The sequence below is a fragment of the Mixophyes fleayi genome, chromosome 8 (assembly GCF_038048845.1).
Source record: "Mixophyes fleayi isolate aMixFle1 chromosome 8, aMixFle1.hap1, whole genome shotgun sequence".
Taxonomy (NCBI): domain Eukaryota; kingdom Metazoa; phylum Chordata; class Amphibia; order Anura; family Limnodynastidae; genus Mixophyes; species Mixophyes fleayi.
In genome coordinates this window covers 19,254,279-19,276,180 of record NC_134409.1, presented here as the reverse complement: position 1 = coordinate 19,276,180, position 21,902 = coordinate 19,254,279, and positions in this window count along the sequence as shown.

The following is a 21,902-nucleotide window of genomic DNA, read 5'->3' as shown; positions in this document are numbered from 1 at the left end:
TCCTTTATTTATAGGGCAGCACATGAGATCCGCAGCATAACATAGTATAAAAACAAAATAATTACCCCTAGGTCGCAAAGCAAAAAGATGTAAATGAAACACAACATAAATGGAGACATTGAAACCTAAGCTAGATGCCAAAGGATACTTGCAAAAATTTGGTAAAGACTACGGGGTAAATGTATCAATCGGTAGTTACTTAAAACCGCAGAATCTCTGCATTTTGCCATTATTATTTAAAACGGAAATTTTATTAAAAGCAAAACTTGATCTCCTTTTTCCTTTAATAAAATTGCCGTTTTAAATAATGACGGCAAAGTGCAGAAATTCTGCGGTTTTAAGTAACTGCCGATTGATACATTTACCCCTATAACTAATTATTTGCTCTGATGGTAAAACATACAGTCATGGCCAAAAGTTTTGAGAACGACACAAGTATTAGTTTTCACAAAGTTTGCTGCTTCAGTGTTTTTAGAACTTTTTGTCACATGTTGCTATGGTATACTGAAGTAAAATTACAAGCATTTCATAAGTGTCAAAGGCTTTTATTGACAATTGCATTAGGTTTATGCAAAGAGTGAATATTTGCAGTGTTGACCCTTCTGTTTGTAGACCTCTGCAATTCGCCCTGGCATGCTGTCAATCATTTTCTGGGCCACATACTGACTGATGGTCGCCCATTCTTGCCTAATCAATGCTTGGAGTTTGTCAGAATTTGTGGGATTTTGTTTGTCCACCCGCCTCTTGAGGATTGACCCCAAGTTCTCAATGGGATTAAGGACTGGGGAGTTTCCTGGCAATGGACCCAAAATTTAAATGTTTTGATCACCGAGCCACTTAATTATCACTTTTGCCTAGTGGCAAGGTGCTCCATCATGCTGGAAAAGTCATTGTTCGTCACCAAACTGTTGTTGGATGGCTGGGAGAAGTTTTTCTTTGAGGAAGTTTTTGTACCATTCTTTATTCATGGCTGTGTTCTTAGGTAAAATTGTGAGTGAGCCCACTCCCTTGGCTAAGAAGCAACCCCACACATGAATGGTCTCAGGATGCTTTACTGTTAGCATGATACAGGACTCATGGTAGCGCTCACCTTTCCTTCTCCGGACAAGCGTTTTTCCAGATGACCTCTACAATCTGAAAGGGGATTCATCAGAGAAAATTATTTTACCCCAGTCCTCAGCAGTCCAATCCCTGTATCTTTTGCAGAATTTCAGTCTGTCCCTGATGTTTTTCCTGGAGAGAAGTGGTTTATTTGCTGGCCTTTTTGACACCAGGCCATCCTCCACAATTCTTCGCCTCACTGTGCATGCAGATGCACATCTGCCTGCTGTCATTCCTGAGCAAGCTCTGCACTGGTGGTGCCCCAATCCTGCAGCTGAAACAACTTTAGGAGACGTTCCAAGCGCTTGCTGGATGTTCTTGGACGCTCCTGAAACCTTCTTCACAACTATTGAACCTCTCTCCTTGAAGTTCTTGATGATCCGATAATGGTTGATTTAGGTGCAATCTTACTAGAAGCAATATTCTTGCCTGTGAAGCCCTTTTGTGCAAAGCAATGATGACTGCACGTGTTTTCTTGCAGGTAACCATGGTTAACGGAGGATAAACAATGATTTCAAGCACCACCCTCTTTTTAAAGCTTCCAGTCTGTTATTCTAACTCAATCAGCATGACAGAGTGATCTCCATCCTTGTCCTCGTAAACACTCTCACTTGTGTTAACGAGAGAATCATCTGATGTCAGCTGGTCCTTTTGTGGCAGGGCTGAATGCAGTGGAAAATTTGTTTTTGGGATAAAGTTCATTGTCATGGCAAAGAAGGACTTTGAAATTCATTTCAATTCATATGATCACTCTTCATGACAATCTGAAGGAAATGCAAATTGCCATCATAAAAACTGAGGCAGCAAACTTTGTGTAAAATAACATTTGTGTCATTCTCATAACTTTTGCCCATGACTGTACAGCTATGTGGACACACTTATCTATCTTAACCAACAAAGTTTGGCAAACTACAATATATAAATTAGAAGATAAACTAGGATTTGTTGTAGATTTAAACATAAAATTGTGACTTTTGCGTTCATGGAAAAATGCCTCCCTATACTTATTTTTAGATAAGATTTATATAGATTTGCCCGGAGCAAAAATGCGTTCAACATAAACATCAACTGGGAAACTTGTACCAGGTTTATGGGATAAGCAAATGTACATGTAAGCCAAAAATCAGATGCATCTCTAAGGGACTCCTGCAATTAGGAGGTGAACCAAGTCCTGGGGCAGCACAGTGCCTCAGTGGTTAGCACTTCTGCATCACAGTGCTGGGGTCATGAGTTCAATTCCCAACCATGGCCTTATCTGTGTGGAGTTTGTATGTTCTCCCCATGTTTGCGTGGGTTTCCTCCGGGTACTCTGGTTTCCTCCCACACGTCAAAAACATACTAGTAGGTTAATTGGCCGCTATCAAATTGACCCTAGTCTCTCTCTGTCTGTCTGTCTGTGTATATTAGGGAATTTAGACTGTAAGCTCCAATGGGTCAGGGACTGATGTGAATGAGTTCTCTGTACAGCGCTGTGGAATCAGTGGAGCTATATAAATAAATGATGATGAAGTCCTCCTGCACGGAGAATTTACCAGGAACAAAACCAGATCCCTGTCTACATTAATCAAGAGAACAATCAATGTGTGTGGTTGATGTTAAAATCAAGAAGTGAAAAATTGAGCTAACATTTTGAGAGCAAGGATTTGGACAATGATACTTATTGTCTAACATATATAGTGAGAGAAATGAAGATGGAATTTTCCTACTGATTCAGAAAAGCAAAATGGAAGAGGCAGATAGCAAAAGGTCATTGGCAAACCATTGTTCACATCTACAACAACAAGGCCAGATATTGCTGCCGTTCTAGAAATACTGTGCAGAAAAGTTGCAATACGACTAGAATGTGTTAAAGCATGTCATAAGGTGTCTGAAGCGGACTGTCGATAAGACTGTTAAATTAACAGCGATGCCTATCTTAAAGTTAACCAGTTATGTAGATACAGACTGGGCCAGTGATGCTAAAGACCACAAGTCAACCACATGATTTTGGTTTAAATGTGGAAATGGTACTCAAGGCTGGACCAGTACGAAACAAATAATAGTCACAGTTCCATTGGTGTAAACTAAATATATCGCTGAAGCATAAGCTTGTCAAGAAGCGATCTTGTTATATGAACTCCTGATGGACTGCTCAGAGGGTCATGAGGAAGTGATGAAAGAGATTAATCTTGTGGCATAATTATCAAACTGTTGACAGGGGATGTTAGTTACCGCAAACAGAGATTATTCTGCAGCACCTAATGTGTTAATAAATACATATAGCTGATTATTTCTCCTTCCTCTTCCTGTGTTCTGTTTCCTTGTTGTTTCTCTGCTAGAAGCAATTCATGCTGTTACTGTTGTGCTGTGTCCACCTGTCCTCATTTACAAAAAAGATTGCACTTCACCATCATGCAAAGATGACATGCGGTCACAAGACCAATTAGAAATCAGTATATGGGAACATCTTGTTAATTCAAAGTGCTAAGACACTGTCCATTAAGATAGGCTGACACTGTCTTTAGATCCCTTTAAATTCACGGAGAAAAGCTCATTTCAAAAATTAAAAAAAAGTGCAGTGTAAAAGTTGTTTTGAAATATCACATGCATATTTTTGTGCAAATGCACCCACCAAGCTTTGCAGCGTCTGCAGGGAGGTGATTGGTTGATTAGGAGCTGGTTGGGGAGGGGGAAACTTCCCCCTAGGCTGGTCCCATAGTGGGCTACTTCATGTTTGCCTACTCTCCCGGAATGGGCTTAATTACGCGATAGCCCCCCCACTAGTCAATGCCGTGAATTTTGCCATTTCATAGTAGGGGATGGGGCCATGGTGACGTGACAACGTCACCATGCCCCCCTACCCCTGTCACATGACCTGTCCTCTTGGATCTCCTAGAGGAGAAAAAAAGTAGGCAAGTATGGGCTACCTTGGGCTGGGTCACTGGGCTTCATACATTTTATTTCCTTTAAAATGCTCCTAATAGGCTGCTGAGACAAGACTGCCGACCCCCCTAAACCACCCCCCCACCCCCCTTGGGATAAAAGTTGCTAGCCAGACCCTCATCCTTGCTCAGTTCGGTCTAGGCACCTCTTATGCGTTCACATGTCCAAATGAGATTTCATATTATGGGACCAGATTACTTAAATGAAATAAGGGGGTGAGGATGGCACATTTAGGGTTGTACCCTGTTTTCAGGAGGGACACCCAACACTTATTTTTGCCATGTCCTGTGAGGTGGTGAGAGTGCACCTCATTCTATAATCTCATTGGGAGGCATTTTTGCATCTACAAAATCCTACTTTATACAGGAATGCCTATTTACAGGCACACTTTAATAAAAGCAATAAATAAATATTCAAATGCACAATAGTGACACCTATATTAAAGACTTAACAAATGCACCCTCATTTTCATTGTTAATTTAAGACACAAATGGACCCAAAGTGAGCAGTATTTTCAGAGAAAATTTTACATTTTTACATTACTGAAGGGGTAGCAGGTTGGACTTTGAACTGATGTTTTTACTGTCTCCATTGCATACACTTTCAGGGGCAGTTCCTGCACTTCGACATGCGCTTAGCAGACGAATCTGCGCAAATAAAAGCAGTGCATGGCTGCAATTTTTTTGGGCATTTTTTTGCATTTTGTAAGTGACCGTTATAATATCAGTGCTAAGTACCGAAACATACATATATCTCTGGATGTGATGGGTCCTGTGTCTGCAAATATCCAAATGACTAAAACCAGAACACACCCCATCAAACATTAGATATCTTTGACTTTGTAGCTAGATTGAGAGACCGCCACTTGGCTTTTATGTTTGGCAAAGGATTTTGGTGACAAATAGAAGCAAATTGAACCAGTCTGCAAGTTGGACAAAGAGCCGGGATTATTATATAGTATGCACATAATAAAATCCAGCTAACGCTTTACTCCAAGTGTCTGGAGCAAAGCCAAAGCACTTGCAGTCTGTTTACCAGTAGGAAATACTAGGCTTTAGAAGGTCTGCCATAAACATATTCTCCTTATTCTGCTGTTTAGTAAATGGCTGCAGCTACTTGTTAAAATAACTTTTTTTTCTTTTGCAATAGTGCACACAAAGGGGTATATTTACTAAACTGCGGGCTTGAAAAAGTGGAGATGTTGTACATAGCAACCAATCAGCTAACTATAATGCTGGCTACGCACATTTAGCGGTAAATTTATCAAGCTGCGGGTTAGAAAAGGTAGAGATGTTGCCTATAGCAACTGATCAGATTCTAGTTATCATTAATTTAGTACATTCTACAAAATGATAACTAGAATCTGATTGGTTGCTATAGGCAACATGTCCACTTTTTCAAACCCGCCCACCCCTGTAACAATGTGTTCTGGCAACAGGATTCATAAATCACCAAATATCAGAGTAATGATGAAGCGAAGGGAGCATTTCAAACTGAAATAGAGCTTTACTGTGACAGTTTGAGTCCTCTGACATCAGGCCATGAAGTGGGGGTAGGGAGAGAAGTTCATATACAACTAGGGCAGTCAGGTGGGGGCTTCTATTAGCAAATAAACTTAGCAAGGTTAAAAGGGGAGTGATATTAAGCTTTTAGGTTAGATGTTTACATCTTTGCATTACAATACCCTCATTGTTTGCCAACATGCCTCTAGTTACAGAGAACCTAAATGCTCTTAAATCAAACTGGATGTTTAAAGCTGGGTACACACTACATACAGGTTCTTCACCCAACTATTGTGCCAATCACATGACAAACGACTGTTAGGTCCGATATTTCATTAGTGTGTACTTTCCCCTGCTCATGTTTTAATATACAGAAGCACATCGCATCATTTCATTTGGTTCTATAAACTAACTAAAAATCACAATCAACGGAAGGATGCTGGGCAAATTCTACAGTGTGTGTGTGTACACTCACGACCAGCAGTGTCCATAGATCACCACAGAGTAGGCAGAGTCACGATCTTTTCAGCAGATGGTTATGACAGAAGAAGAGCACAGATCTGAAGGTAAGTCGTGTAGGTGTGTACACATGAATCTGCATATTCATCGGGACTTCCAGTCGTGGTAAAATAGTTGCAGATATTGGCTCTGAGAGATGTGCCATAGAACAGACATTCCTCAGTAATGCCAAACAAGGGTTCCACCATGATCATTTGGCCAACCCATGGCATTATGTTATTGAGATCTATGGATGGACATTTCAGTTTATCTCAGCAGAGTAATACATATTGCAGCTCCCACAAACATGCAAAGAAGTAGTAGTGTCTTTCTGTAAAATACATCATACCTCATGTCTCAATGCTATTTCTAGATTCTTATTTGGAATGTTAGTGGTTTGTTAATTGTCATCTGCAACTTTAACAGTCATGTCTATAGAATCTGCACTAAACTCACCTATTTTAGTTAACCATACACCCTGAAGCATTTCGTTAGTATAAAAAAATGTACTATTCTCTTTGTCATGCTACTGAAATTTGTGTTGGACACATTGGTCATTCAGCCAGTTATATAATGTCAGATAAACCTGTGACAACTGGATAACACAGGTCAATAATGCATTGTCGTTTTTCAGGATTTTATCCATTTTGGTCGCATTGATTAACACAGGTTTCACAACTTTTTCTTAAGTTTAGTTATTTTTTATTGGATTTTGAGCCCTAGACCTGGCTTTAAGGATTTTGAAAGGATTTGTCAAGGGCAAAACAAGGATAAAAGAGGAAATCTTGGGGGAATTTAAGGTTTATCTGCTATCTATTTTTAAATGCAACAGTCTCACACGTACACATACACAAGATCTGCTTTAAACACACAGGTGTTATTTGGATTGCTATCAGAATTTAGCTTCCCACATACACCCTTTGGCCAAACTCTTCAGGTAGAACGTTATTAACTGGTGAGTGATGCACAATATTTGATCAATGACATAAATTTGATTCAAAATCGATTATGGTAAAAACAAAAAAACAAAAAAAAATTTAAAAAGCTGATTCATGGATATAAAAAGTATTTCTTACTGTGCATTACCTAACTAACAAAAAATGTTTATTAAAAATACCTTTTTGAAAGAACTCTGTTCAAAAATGACATTTTAAAGAAAAATTATATTTTTGGGATTTTTTTTTTTTTGCAGAAACTTTGCAAACTGCCTGCTAAACACTGATATTCATATATATTATTTTTTTTTTTATATAGAGGAAGGGTCAAAGCAGAAAACAAGATGGGACACAAATAAATACCCCAATTTAATTAGGGTTTACTGTCACTCAATTTTATTTTTTTTTAGAAATGTTTATTAATGCTTAAATAAGGACTCCACCAAAAATGTAAAAACTAGTATTGGTTGAAGTTTATTATGTTACCATTATATTCAGGGGATCAGCTGCCTCCGATGCATTGTTTTCCAAGACTCTAATAGTCCCACACTGGTCTCCTGTACAGTAGTTCAGCTTGCCAGCTTTAAACATGGAGAACTATGTTCACGCCTCTCCCATGTGCATCTAAAAGTGCAAGCATCATTTACATACACTGGGAATAAGAACTGAGGGATGAAAGTAAAGCTGAAGGCAATTTAAAAGCTGAGGCTGTATCTTCAAACTGGATCATTCTCATCATCATCATCTATTTATTTATATAGCGCCACTAGTTCTGCAGCGCTGCACAGAGAACTCATTCACATCAGTCCCTGCCCCATTGGAGCTTATAGTCTAAATCCCCTAACATACACACACACAGACTGAGAGAGACTAAGGGCAATGCAATAGCAGCCAATTAACCTATTAATATGTCTTTGGAGTGTGGAGGAAACCGAAGCACCTGGAGGAAACCCACGCAAACACGCGGAGAACATACAAACTCCACACAGATAAGGCCATGGTTAGGTAGATAGGTGTGATTTGTTTTTTAACACTTGAACCCAGGGTTTTGATTGGTTGTCCCCCATTTGATGAGGTCCCAATGGTTGATGCTGGGACAGTTGGGTTTTGCCTGGTCGATGTCGGACTGGCTGCTCTCTTCTCCACCACCATATTTAAATAAATCATTTTGCTACACTCAGGTCTCATGTAAGTTATTTAAAGTTATAGTTAATTAGGGGTAAGAAGGTAAAAGAAGCCAGGATGTCAGCAGTTAAGCCTTTAATGCATTAAGCAAACAATTAAAACAACACTTTATTTTTTTGTCTTTATGACATTGTAACATAAGAGAGGATGCAAAATTCAGCTAATATGAGATACCAGTGGAATTAGGAACCTGAAAAAATATATATATTTTTACTTTCTGAACCTCATGTAGTGTTGGACTCAAGTCCATTTGCATAACATAAAATTCAAATTTCACTTCTGCCCATGTCCACAAAAAAGCCTTAGACTTGAGTCTGTCGCTTCTTACATATACATTGCCTTGATCCTGCGTTATAGAGGGTAATTACGTCCAACTAGAGTGGAATGTGTTCCCAAAACTGATACTTAGGGGCCAATTCTATTCTGCCGCAAATAGCACGGCGTTAACAGAATTACCGTTACTAAGGTACTTTTAACCTGGATTTCATCTTGCACCTCAGGGAGCCGCAAGCAAAAATCCAGCGTTGAAGTTACCGTATTGTGCGCAGTTTTACCGTATTAATGGTAAAACTTCTAACGCCGCGTTATTCCCGGCAGAATTGAATCGGCCCCTTAGATTGATGTATATTAAAATCTTGCAGAATTACCCAACACAGTTTTTGTCGGGGGGGAGGCAGATTTATTTAATTGTAAATAAAAAAAACACTTTTATCATAATGTATTGTTTCAATTATCATCTTGCTCTTTAATATTTTGGATAGTCTTCAACAGGGTCACTATTTGTTTTGCTGACTTTCTCCAAAATACATTAAAAAAAAAAAACTAAATAATTAAATAAACAAGCAGCTTTAACTAACAACTTTAAAATAAACTACACAATATTATTACCCTTAGGAGACTTAGCTGATTACATTTTTACTTGAATGAGTGGCTTGCACTAAAAGTTCCAAGAAGTAAATCTTGAAAAAGTGAATTTTTTCCTCAATTTTGCCTATTTTTTCCTATATAATAAAACTTAATGGGGGAAACTCCTCCAGCCATTAAATAAAATAAATAAAATAAATGTACTTTATTCAAAGACCATCAAAGATATCAGTTGCTTATTAAAGAAGCATTTAAAAAATGAGATATTCCTCCAATAAGATTATCTGCACGTCTATTCTTTTGGGGCCTGAGTCATTAAGGCAAAAAAGGAGTAAATGTTCTCTGGGACAAACCATGTTACAATTTAAGGGGTGCAAATTAGTTTATTATTTTGCACATAAGTTAAATACTGGCTGTTTTTTCATCTAGCACACAAATATTTGCTAGCTTTATTATTACACTGAAATTTAAACTTGATCTAGGACATGTCCTACCCCAAGTATAAATCTGTCCCAACATTTTAAATTTACCTCCCCCTCCAATGCAACATGGTTTTGCCCAGGTGCAAATGTTACTCCTTTTTTATGCTTTGCTCTCCTTAATGACTCAGGACCTTGATGTTTTATTTGTATTCATATTCATCTATTAGAGGAGTTGCAGACATTTTATTCATTTTTTTCTCACTTTTAGTTATAAAGAATATTTATGGGTCTGAGTTGTGATTACGTGAGCACCCCACTACTGTACGCAGCCTATGAATGCCTGGACTTTCCCTTTCCCCATTCTGCTTCTCCAAGCGGAAGGAGTTATAAGTGTAGAGGCACCAATATCTGCGTCTGTATGTATAAGTATACAAACATTTTAGGGTGGGTATTCAATTGTTAGCAAGATGGGGTTTTTTCCCCGCCGTTTTAAAAAAAAAAAAATCTCCAGCGGGTTTTTGCTGGCAATAGTGACCGTTTTCAGTTTTGAGTTAGCGCAGCGGGAAAACTCGGGCAATTCAATTGAAAAAGAGGGAATGATGCCCCCGTGCGTTAAAAAATTGTGTTTGCGAGATTTTAGGGGAGTTTTAACGCTGTCATGTATAACACAATAAAAAGGTTTTGCATACATTTCCATATATTAGATTGCATTACACATTATACACATTGATAATATCTACATTACAGTACTTTCTTTTAGCATTTTTTTTATTGAACTATTTTTTACCATACAATCATCTGCACGATGTCAAAACACATGACTACATTCATATTTGTACCAACAACATACATAAATCTAATTAAGTAGTGATTTTTTTTTTTATTTTTTTTTATTTCAATATTTTTTCACAAGAAAATCAACTTACACAAGTTAGGCATTAGTGATAAACCTAAGTTTAACTTTTTTTCAACATTTTTACATGATTTCAAATACTTTTCAGAGGTTTTTTTATTTTTAACACACCTCAAGGAGGTGCGAGATAAAACAGCATATTTGCCTGTTTTACCCAACGCGTTAAAAAACAATTGGATAGCTTTTAACGCGGCTGCCTCTCACACACCTTATACTTTCAATAGACCTTATACTGGAGCGCGAGAGGACCGTTTCATGAAAAAAAACATAGCGCTAAAAAGTGAATTGAATCGCGGGTAAAGTTAGCCCGCTCGAAAACGATAAAAAACAGCGTTAAAATGACTTAACACGCTCAAAAAAACAACTCGCTGACAATTGAATACCCCCCTACGAGCGCATGTGCAGTAAGAAAATGCGTATTTTGCTCTAATAGAACAGACCTGTGTCCAACTCGACTTCCATGGTCCGGATGAATAAAGAGTGTGGCCTAATTTATCCCATTCTTCAGTTCAGTAATACCGGGAGGCATATTATTATTATTATTATTATTATTAATATTTATTTATAAGGCGCCACAAGGCATCCGCAGCGCCGTGCAGAGACAAACAAAATCACAATACAATGGGAGACAGCACAGTACAGTAAACACAGCAACTCAGTACGCTCAATGCACAGCTAGAGAGGGCGGGGAAGGGGGAGGGAGGATCCGCAAACGACGGGTCCCAAGAAGGAGGGCGCGGAAGACAGGGAGACCCCCAGGGGGGAGGAGGATATAAGCTTCTTAATTAGCTTCTGCACAGCAACAAGGGCTAACTGAGTTGCAGACAGCTGCAACATTGTTGCAACAAATGAATAAAAAAAAAGTAGTATTGGCTGTCTGCCAAGTTCTGCTGTAAAGAATATCAAAGGGAGGAGTTGTGAGAGCTCAGACTAGTATCTTTTCAAAACGAATTGATAGAAAATAGCTGAAATCTCCAAGCAGATAGCTTATAACATGAGGCATATGAATTTAAACAAAAATTATGTACACTTCCCTTTAAATGTAAATGGAGCTAGATGTCAGAGGGATGCTAATTATAACTGAAGACTGTCAAGAGAAGCACAAATACGTCTCCATTTATATCAGATTCCTTGATTTCCCAGATGCCACTGTGCACACAGTTCTGCCTCACACCCAAATATTTATCTTGCGTAAGTGACATAAACAATACAAAATGTCAAGACCAACACTCCAGGGACGTCACACGTTGCGAGGCTGAGCAATTTTATACATTGAGTTTATCTGTTTTCCAGTAGATTTGTTTATTCATGTCAGAGAGCAAGAGATTGAAATATATACAACAACAACTGGAATGACTGGTGGCAAGATCACTCAGTATCGTCGCTAATGTGTTTGATTTCAGCATAATTGTTATGCCACACAGAGGTCTTAGATGTAATACACGTCTTTCAACAAAATTGTGCGCTGCATTATGTTTATAGAAAATAGCTTTTACTATTGCATGCATCTCCCAAAGGGAATCAAACAGTCTAAAGAACTTAAAAATGAGCTATAGACAGAACATGTATTATGTATCAGGTGTCTGGAACGCAGCTTCTTTTTCTATGTCCGTGCCAGGAAATGCAGAGGAGCAGAGCGATTCTTTACAGGTATATGCATAGATTAGGTATTGTTATGTATATATGTAAATTCTTATTATGGACTATGGGCCTGGTTCATCAAGGGACGTAAAACCGATGGTAGTCCCTTTAACGGTACTGATAACACCTACAGCGACTACCACGAACAAGAATAAATGAAACTCACTTGCCCATCTCCTAATAAATGCTGACTGACCTTGAGAATAACAAGACAAGTCCCAGACAGTGTGCTAGCAAATCACAATCACCAGTAATAACGGCAGCCTGTTTTGACGTAATTTTAAATTGCGACCTTTATACCACTATTTTTAATGCGGCAATGTCACCCCTCATCAGACCAAACTCTTACACTTAGGCTTAGCGTTAGGAATAGGGTTAGGCTTAGGGTTAGGGTTAGAGTTAGGGTTAGGAATAAGGTTAAGGTTACAGACCAGGCATTGCCGCTTTAAAAATACTGATATACAGATCGCAAATTAAAATTTACGTCAAAACAGGCTGCCGTTATTACTGGTGATCGTGATTTGCAACATAATCAGACCTGCCCAATTGAATTACGATTGGATATAACCAGACAGGATGATGAAATGTATGACATGCATGTGTAATCATCTGCCAGCCAGAATGTGTGGGACCTGCTATTGCCTCAAGCATGTGACAAAGGTCTGGCTGTATGGTGAGAGATTGGCAGGCGCAGGAGGCCGCCCTCTAATTTTCCCCTGATTCTTTATAAATCAGTGTTGATTTTACATTTTTACTTTTTTTATTTGTAGTTGTATTTCTGGTGGGCATTGGGTGAAGAAGTTTTGGACACATGCCTATCAGTCTACCATATCTATGATCATCTTTAATAAACAACTGAAAGCAGGAATTCCAGTTATACAGAATGGACAAGGTAGAGGAACGTGCAGCGGAACTTGCCACAAAGAGGTGGAGGTGGGGGACAACACAAAAGGAGCCATTGGGAGCAAATTACATAAATACAGGCCTGAGCGTAAGCACATTGGGCACAGATGTCGTTGTGTATGGACAGGTCTGAACGACTCATAGTCACATAGAGTTGTTATGTCTTTAATCATGAATTTGGAAGTTACTGTGTAATTGTCTCTTGGTAATTTTTTGCAGTCCAGATGACCCTTGTCACAGGCAATACTGATCTGACCATTGCCGAGTGTGAAAGATAATTGTAGCATCAAAAGGTTGTTGCGTAATTGTTGTAGTGTAACTATGAAATGGTGGTCTATTGGGGTGAAGATTAATATTTACCCTGCGGATATAGGTTGGGGTGGGGAGGGGGAACGAGAAAAGATATTGGAAATGTAAATGTTAAGTACACAGAGGGAAAGACAATATAGGGGGGGATACTGACATACAGATACACACAACCCAACTGTACAATACTTTGTAGCAAGGTATATAAATCAATGTTAATAAATAAGTAACCACATTGAACCAACCTTTCAGTCCCACAAACACACACACCGACACAATCATCAAATTACATGCAAGCAGAGTTTCAAATCCAAAGGTGAAAAGGTCAAAGGTGTCTGAAACTTAACATTAGATGGGACCTATATAGACCATTTTATATATATATATATATATATATATATATATATATATATATATATATATATATATACACATATATACATGAATATAATATGGTTCAATGTTCCACCACCTACATCCCTATTACAAATAAATGCATGTATTACCCATAGATTATAAGTTTGCAAGCAGGGCCCTCTTACCTCTCTGTCTGTCTGTATTACCCAGTATTGCATTATTGCTATGTTTGCCCCCAATTGTAAAGCGCTACGGAATTTGCTGGCGCTATATAAATAAATGATAATGAATATGATTACTGTGTTTATTTCCAATTGTAAACTGCTGTTTGAGTATACTAGCGCCATTTAAATAAATCTTAAAAATATAAATAATAATAAAAACAACAATGCCTTGACTAATTACAATTGTAAGCTAAACTACATATATGTCGCTCTGCTTTGAGGTAGTGTAAATGTATTGAGTACATCCCTGGCCGTATCAATGGCTGCATTTATTTTGTCTGCCTTGTATGTCCTTGTTTTATGTATGTACTGTTTTCCCTACTGTACGTCGCTGCGGAGCACTGTGGCGCCTTACAATTCTATGATAATAATAATAATAATAATGACAATAGCCACAAGCCTTGTACATTAACCATTACCAATGGAGCAATGAGCTGGTTGACTGACTGCTATAAGAGCCAATCATGACTTCTGCTATAACATGTGTTATGCAGTTTAATTAACATGTACTTGTTAGTTGAGGAACTTTTTTTTTTTAAAGAGTTGAGCGCATGAAACATTCTAAATGTTGAAAGAAATTCATTTTCCAGATCTAATAAAATCTTTACAGGCAATAATAAAGCCACTGTGAATTTAATCGAATAGCGTATATATTTTATTAGTCTTAAATGTATCTAACAGAACATTTGTTTTGTTAATGGTCAGATTTTTATTTGTATATTTTAACATTAACACATTATGTTTGCGGGGACACAGCCTATTTTATTTAGCTTTTAAATGTGTGGAATTAACTAAAAAAAAAAATCATATTTTTTTTCCCTTCAGATTTGGATGCTCTAAAACAAAATTTGTGGTTTGTAACGAGCCTTAGAGGCTAATAAATGAATCACCTCTCGAAATCTGAATTTCATTCACATCTCTCTTGCTCAATAACTCAACAGAAAGTGTGAGGGATTCCATGCGAGCCTGTTATTTGCAATTGATTTTCCATGTGGATCTTTTGTTGGGAGCCAGAAAAGCTTCTTGGATTTTCTGATGAGGTTGGCAGTTAAGCAAACACATTAATACCACCTTTTACACCCCCATTTCATCAGACAAAAAGGGCAATCAATTATCTTGTAAGGCATACCTTTAAATATTTACTTTTCTGTAGCAGAAATAGTATCACCAGATTTTATTTTATTTTATTAAAAAAGACATTAGCATTTTCTAACATACAAATTTAATCTATTCTCCCACTACCTGTAAAAAATTAACATTTTTTGTAAAATACCAGGAGGGTTTAATACCTTTGTCTTATATTACACCAGCTCACTAAAATATAGATATATATTTATTTGTTTACAATAAAAAAAGAAACAATTATGGACCAAAATCACCAAAAGGTTATAAAAAGCGATGTAGAAAATATTTTTCTTCTAATATGTTGTTTATTGTATACATGCTTATTTTTTTCTCATACAGTTTTTGTTTGTTAACTGAATGTACAAAACATATATTATTTCTAAGTTTGTCTACAAAATAGTGTTTTAAAAGACAATTTTAACACCATAAAAAATAAAACTAAAATGTGAATTCAGCCTCACACATTAAAATGTTTTGATCAAGTAAAAAAAAAATATGTTTGTACTACTTGGCATAATTGTTGTTAATTATCTGTAAGTTTGATTCCCATTTATAGTTCTCATATATATATATATATATATATATATATATATATATATAATGTATATAAATAAATATAACGGTTATCGATCCTCTGGAATGTGAGATATATATTGCAAAGTTATTATTTCTCCGTATACAGATTTTCTCTGGTGGTCCTGTGATTTTTTTTTCCCCCCTCTCTAAAGCTTTGCTTTGTCTGGTAAAGTCATTAGGATTTTGGCACAGGGACACAAGAAAAGCAACAGACATCACTCAGCTTTCTAAATAAACATTAGTCTTAAAAAGTTTGCACTGTTGACCCTCTCCAGATCTGATTACTTGTAATTCTTTCAGTTATATTTTAAAACCTGCAAACTGTTTGTGTGTCTTGGAAGTATACAGGGAAAAAGGTGGCAACTGTTTTCTGCGTCTGGACTAATTATTGTGTGACATTATTTGATGTAATTTAGAGATGTAAAGAGCCCCTGTGTTGATGGATTGAAGCACACCACGAACCATGCTACAAACAGTTTAAGCCATAGGATCAATGTATTCATTTTACAAGATAAGGAAAAGTGGTGTGCACCACCTTTGTAAAAAGGGCCCTCTTTTCCCTAACATAAACCAACTTAGATATTACGAATACGAATACTTAAATCATTTTTTGGTCTACCGGATCAAAAAAAAATTTGCAGTAATACTTTGATACTTTATTTTCGTAATTTAAGCACATTTTCGTATTTACTTTATTTTCGTAATTAATGTCTTAATGTTACTCCCACCCCAAGAATGTAACTTGAGACATCCGGCTAAGGTTCCCTCGTTACTGGCACACATAGATTTATATGATTAGGATTATTGGCACAACTAGATTGATAGGGTTAGGATTCCTGCGCCTGGGAGGTTAGGCGTTATTGTAGCAGTTAATGTTCTGGTGCTGGGGTGATTTATGGGAAAGGACCAATGGGTGTGAAGTGGGGAGGGTTTGGGGAGTTCTGAGTTTGTAATTGGAGTGAGTCTGTGATCACTTTCTCTTGGCTTCGTGAGTGTTCCACCCATCCACACTTTTATTATATTTATAATATATAATTTGTTGTCAGGGGCTGGCTGGACTGGAGGGCGTAGTCGCAAACCTACCCTGGGATGGGGCACTGGGCCACCTTCAATTTCTTAAAATGTTCCTAATAGGCTGTTGAGCTGAGTCTTATCCCCCAGGCTCAAATTTGCCCACCAGCCCTTGCCTGTTCTGCACTAACATCTTTATGCCAAACTGGGCACAGCGAGGCCAAAAATCCCAGCAGTCAGCGGCCATGGGTGGCTCAAGGGACAGTTGCGAACCTCTCTCTTTCAAAGTGTGCCTGTGGCTGTGATACCATCCCTGCTGGGGGTTTCAGTACTAAGAAGGAAGAGTGGCTTCTTCGCAGCCTCTTTGTACCAGGGGGTGTACGCCTGACCCCAATGTATCACTTGTTGTTTGGCTGGAGCTGATGGTTTGCTCGTGCATCCTTGGCTACCATTCCTGAGATAATTAAAGCTGTGACCTCTCTTCGCCAAATATTTCTCCTGGTCTTAATTTTATTCTGACAGTTAAGGTTCGTGGGTTCGGAGCCCTGTGCAGAGGAGAAAATATCAAACTCTAGGCTGCTTAAAGGAAATTGTGCATAGCTAAAATTACAAATGATGTATAAATATTTAAAGGTAAATCTAAGAACAATGATACCTTTGTTGACATTCTATAAAAACCCATTTTGTAACAAACACAAATATGCTGTATTTTTCAGACATACTCTGTTCATCACAAAGGGACTCATCAAGAGTTGAACGCATCTCTAGATAGATTCAGCTCAAAAACAGTAACATTTGCGCCAGCCGCACGTCAGGTGTACAAGTGTATACACTTACTCTACATGATAGCGTATAGATGTGGTTTGATAGTGTTAGTAGTAAATGCTAGACCTCAGCCCCTTGATATGGTCACGATGGTAATCGTTTAAGTATTATTAGCTGCAGGGGTTAATATGCAATCAACCATTCAGAAGTGGATAGATAGATAGTCATCATCTTTGTATATCATTACACCAGCGCCCCAGTGCTTGCAAAAGGGTTTCTACTGATGTGCCCAAGTCTAATTGTGTTGCAATCAATTGCATGCCTCTACGTCTATTCACATAGAGGTGTTAGTGGAAACCAGAGAGGAGAGGAGCAGTTATATAAATTCATTAGGAATGGTGGCAGTATTATTCCTGGGATACAGGGGTAGGGCAACAAGATCATTTTACGTGGACATCAGCTAAAGTCCTCATCACAGCGTTGACTCAGCCACAATTGAAGCATCAAGTTGGCCACGCATGGCAAGATTCAATCGCTTTTTGGTAAAATTTCAGAAAACATTTTTCTGTCTCAGCAGTGGCCTTCGGTGGTGAACCTGTCAGCATCATCATTCAGTTTGGCCACGATCATGGGTGGTCAAATTGGGCGAGATGCAGACCACTGTTGGCTTCTCTGGGGCCTGTTAGTGTGACCTGATGATAATCACACACAGACCAATGGCAGTCACCATCTAACCTGCATATTCAGATTGATTTGATTATTCTGGGCATCAAGCTGGTTTCAGTCTGTGCTTGCAGGTGAATTGCCCAGTACCCCTGATGATATATCAGTGGTTGCTGCAAGCTTTAGCCACACATGTAGTGAAATTAACTTAGATGCAGAATGCACATGAGCACAAGTGCATGGTGTTACTTGTAGTGCCACACCTATGTACTTTAAATGGTATCCCCATCTGGAAAGATTAAGTGTTGCCACATCAGAAAAATATAATTATTGCTACATTGGTAATGAAATACTAAGCCACTATAATATAAGGAAATTAAAAAAAAAATCCTTACGTGTAATCAGTAATGAAATTTATTCATAAAATAATTTGACCCCCGTAAAAAAATGAATAATAATTTTTGCCCCTCTATACAAGAAATCATGACTACCCTAAAACTTGTATTGTGTCTGCTGCTATGTTAACATAGGCCAGCAGTGGAAAACTGATGTGTTTGCTAATCTTGCCTCCAAAGCAGCATTTTGAATCTGGCGATTTTCACAGCAATCTTGGGTGAGTTTGCAAAATCGCAGCTTCATACATACGGCGACTTGTGTTGGTAGAGTAGCAAAACGTCGGGACTGTGATTTGTAGCGATTTTGGGAATGGCGCTTTTGAGAAAACAATACAGAAGTGGTAGCTGCTCAATCAATTTATAGGTCTCTGATTTTGAAAAAAATCGCTTTACTGGTGATTGTCTATCAACTCGCACTTTAAAACACTGTCGAATTTAAACTCGCCCGAGAAAATCATGGAAGGTACCAAAATCGCACCTTGATACATTTACCCCTAAACTTAATTTACAAACATTCACAATATCCCTAAGCTTGCACATACGTGCAAACTTAAGATTTAATTTTGTGGGATGAAATTATTTGAATGAGATGAAGAAGGTAAACGGGACTCACTTTACAGCTTCAATTTGCACTTCTGCTGGAAAGCGAATTTGAAGGCGTGCTTCCACCAATGTAATAAAATTCTTCATACACACATATCTGCCGCTTTAAATAAAACCAGTCCCGGTGTCCACTCACTATTCATTCAAACCATAAATGAGGCTAACTGAGCAATCTTTTAGAAGAGAACATAAATGGGGGAATGAATAAGCGGGTGACCCTAAAGTGGATTTAGGTTGGATTTTCATGGGCTGTTTTTACTCTTCCCACTCATGTGGATTTTAAGGTGAAATACATACTAAGATAACAACGCAACATGAGTGGGCTACACACATTTGCAAACTGAATCAATTCTGTCGCATTGTAGCAGGTGAGTTAAGATGTATAAAAACACACATTTATTTTGTATCCAGTGTAAACTGACATTGAACATTGTTTTTCATTCTGACTTGCAGTACTGGTACTTGAGATAATAGGCTAACATTTATATAAACACTTATGCAAAAAAAAAAAAATAATGCTTTCCTAGTCCCTCAAAGAAAAAAAATCTCAAGAGCAATAAACAAAAGTGTTTCAGATTGTTATTTTACTGAATATTTTCTGTACATTCCATACTGTAAAAGGTGTTATTGTATACAATATGATGGTGTGAATCCATTTATATTACTCCAACTAGTTCCTGCTGGAGAGCAGCTCAACTGTTCAGAAATATGTTTATTGTGAATCATTCAATTCCGGCAGTTTTCAATATAACTCACATGTGGGTTAAGTTCAGGGCCACAACAAGGCGGAGGAAGAGGAAGCAGAAGCCAACAGTGCTTTGACTTTTCATACCATCCAATTTCCAGTGCCCTTAGATACATTTTTGGCTGCTGAAACACAAGTTGATATAATGGTGCACCCACAAAGAAAATAATCCAAGGTGCTTTTGATTCTTATAATTAAACTATATCCTTAAATGTAACAGGTCTTGCTCCTAAGAAGAACGATTTGCCAAATTCCTCAATACCATACAACCACACAGCTAAAACAAATTGGAGCTCCAAGTACCGGTATACCGATCAGCTACAACATTAAAACCACTGAAAAATGAAGTGAATAACATTGATTCACTCATTACATTGGTACTTGTCAAGGGGTGGAATATGTTAGGCAGAAAGTGAACAGGGCTGCCAAGAAGAACTCAGGGCTGACTTTCAGGACATCTAGCACCATAGTGTAGTATATATAGAATGCACTGTGTACATAATGAGTTCACAGTCTTGGCCTGCCCTTTACATTGGGCAGAACAGTCACCAAAAATTGGTATTGTCCCACTAGAATCACAACATTTCACAGACTGTCCTGCTCTTTCCTACCTGTTCTTATCACTTTCACCACTTGTGTCTGCAGGTTTCTTTAGTTGCGGCTTCTCTGGATCCTGGAATGTTGGGGGCCTTATTTGGAGAAAAAAAAATGGGTACATTTAGAAACCAGCCCCGGCGTTAAAGCAATAACGAGTAATAATTAGGCCTTCCTCCAGCCCCAATATTAAAATAGTATTCCCATTTAATAAATAAACCTATTTCCCTTCCTGCAAACAGCCTCAGCAATAAATTAATGGTATTTACATTTCATAAATATATCTACTTCCCGCAACCATCACTGCTATTAAATAATTCATAGCCACATTTAATAAAAAGACCTCATTCTCCCCAAACTCACCCCCATATTCATTAGCTCCCAAACCACCCCATCTTAAATTAATAGTCCCCGCAATTAAATTGTCCCACCATCACCCCACAGACAAAATTGCACCCATTAATTAGCCACCACCTACCTCACACTATATTACCACAAGCCCCATGTGTCATCACACACACACACATTACCACAAGCCCCCGGTGCCATCACACACACACACATTACCACAAGCCCCCTGTGCCATCACACACACACATTACCACAAGCCCCCGGTGCCATCACACACACACACATTACCACAAGCCCCCGGTGCCATCACACACACACACACACACATTACCACAAGCCCACTGTCCCATCACACACACACACATTACCACAAGCCTCCTGTGCTATCACACACACACACATTACCACAAGCCTCCTGTGCTATCACACACACACACATTACCACAAGCCCCCTATGCCATCACACACACACATTACCACAAGCCCACTGTGCCATCACACACACACACATTACCACAAGCCCACTGTGCCATCACACACACATTACCACAAGCCCCCTATGCCATCACACACACATCATCATTAAAGAGGAGCAGCCTGTACAAGATTGTTTAAGGAGGCATGTACATTGTACAAGCGGTATTTCCCTAAATTACTACTTTAGGAGCTCAGATAACAGTGTGATCCTTTAATCTGATGTCATAGGACACTGACGGGATCTTCAGCTGCCGCAATTTAGTAAAGTCTTTCTTTCAAGCTGCAGTCTTTCCACTCAGTCAGCGATGAGGTCTTCGGTTTTATCGTGCCGTGGTAAGTAATGTCAGGATTTTAACAGTTGTTATATAGTACCCAACCCATATTATTCATTATTGAGGTTTTACATAATAACCTCTGCTCCTCTGTCCCCACCATGTGCTAGTCTGTGCTTTACCCACTATGTATGGGCAGCATTGTGGCTCAGTGGTTAGCACTTTTGCCTCACAGCACTGGGGTCTTGAGTTCGATTCCTGACCATGGCCTTATCTGTGTGGAGTTTGTATGTTCTCCCCGTGTTTGCGTGGGTTTCCTCCAGGTGCTCCGGTTTCCTCCCACACTCCAAAAACATACTAGTATGTTGCTGCTATTACATTGTCCATAGTCTCTCTCTCTCTCTCTGTCTGTGTGTGTATGTTCGGTAATTTAGACTGTAAGCTCCAATGGGGCAGGAACTGACATGAGCAAGTTCTCTGTACAGCGCTGCAGAATTAGTGGTTCTATATAAATAGCTGAAGCTGATGCCCTTCTCCATCACACCCATGTAC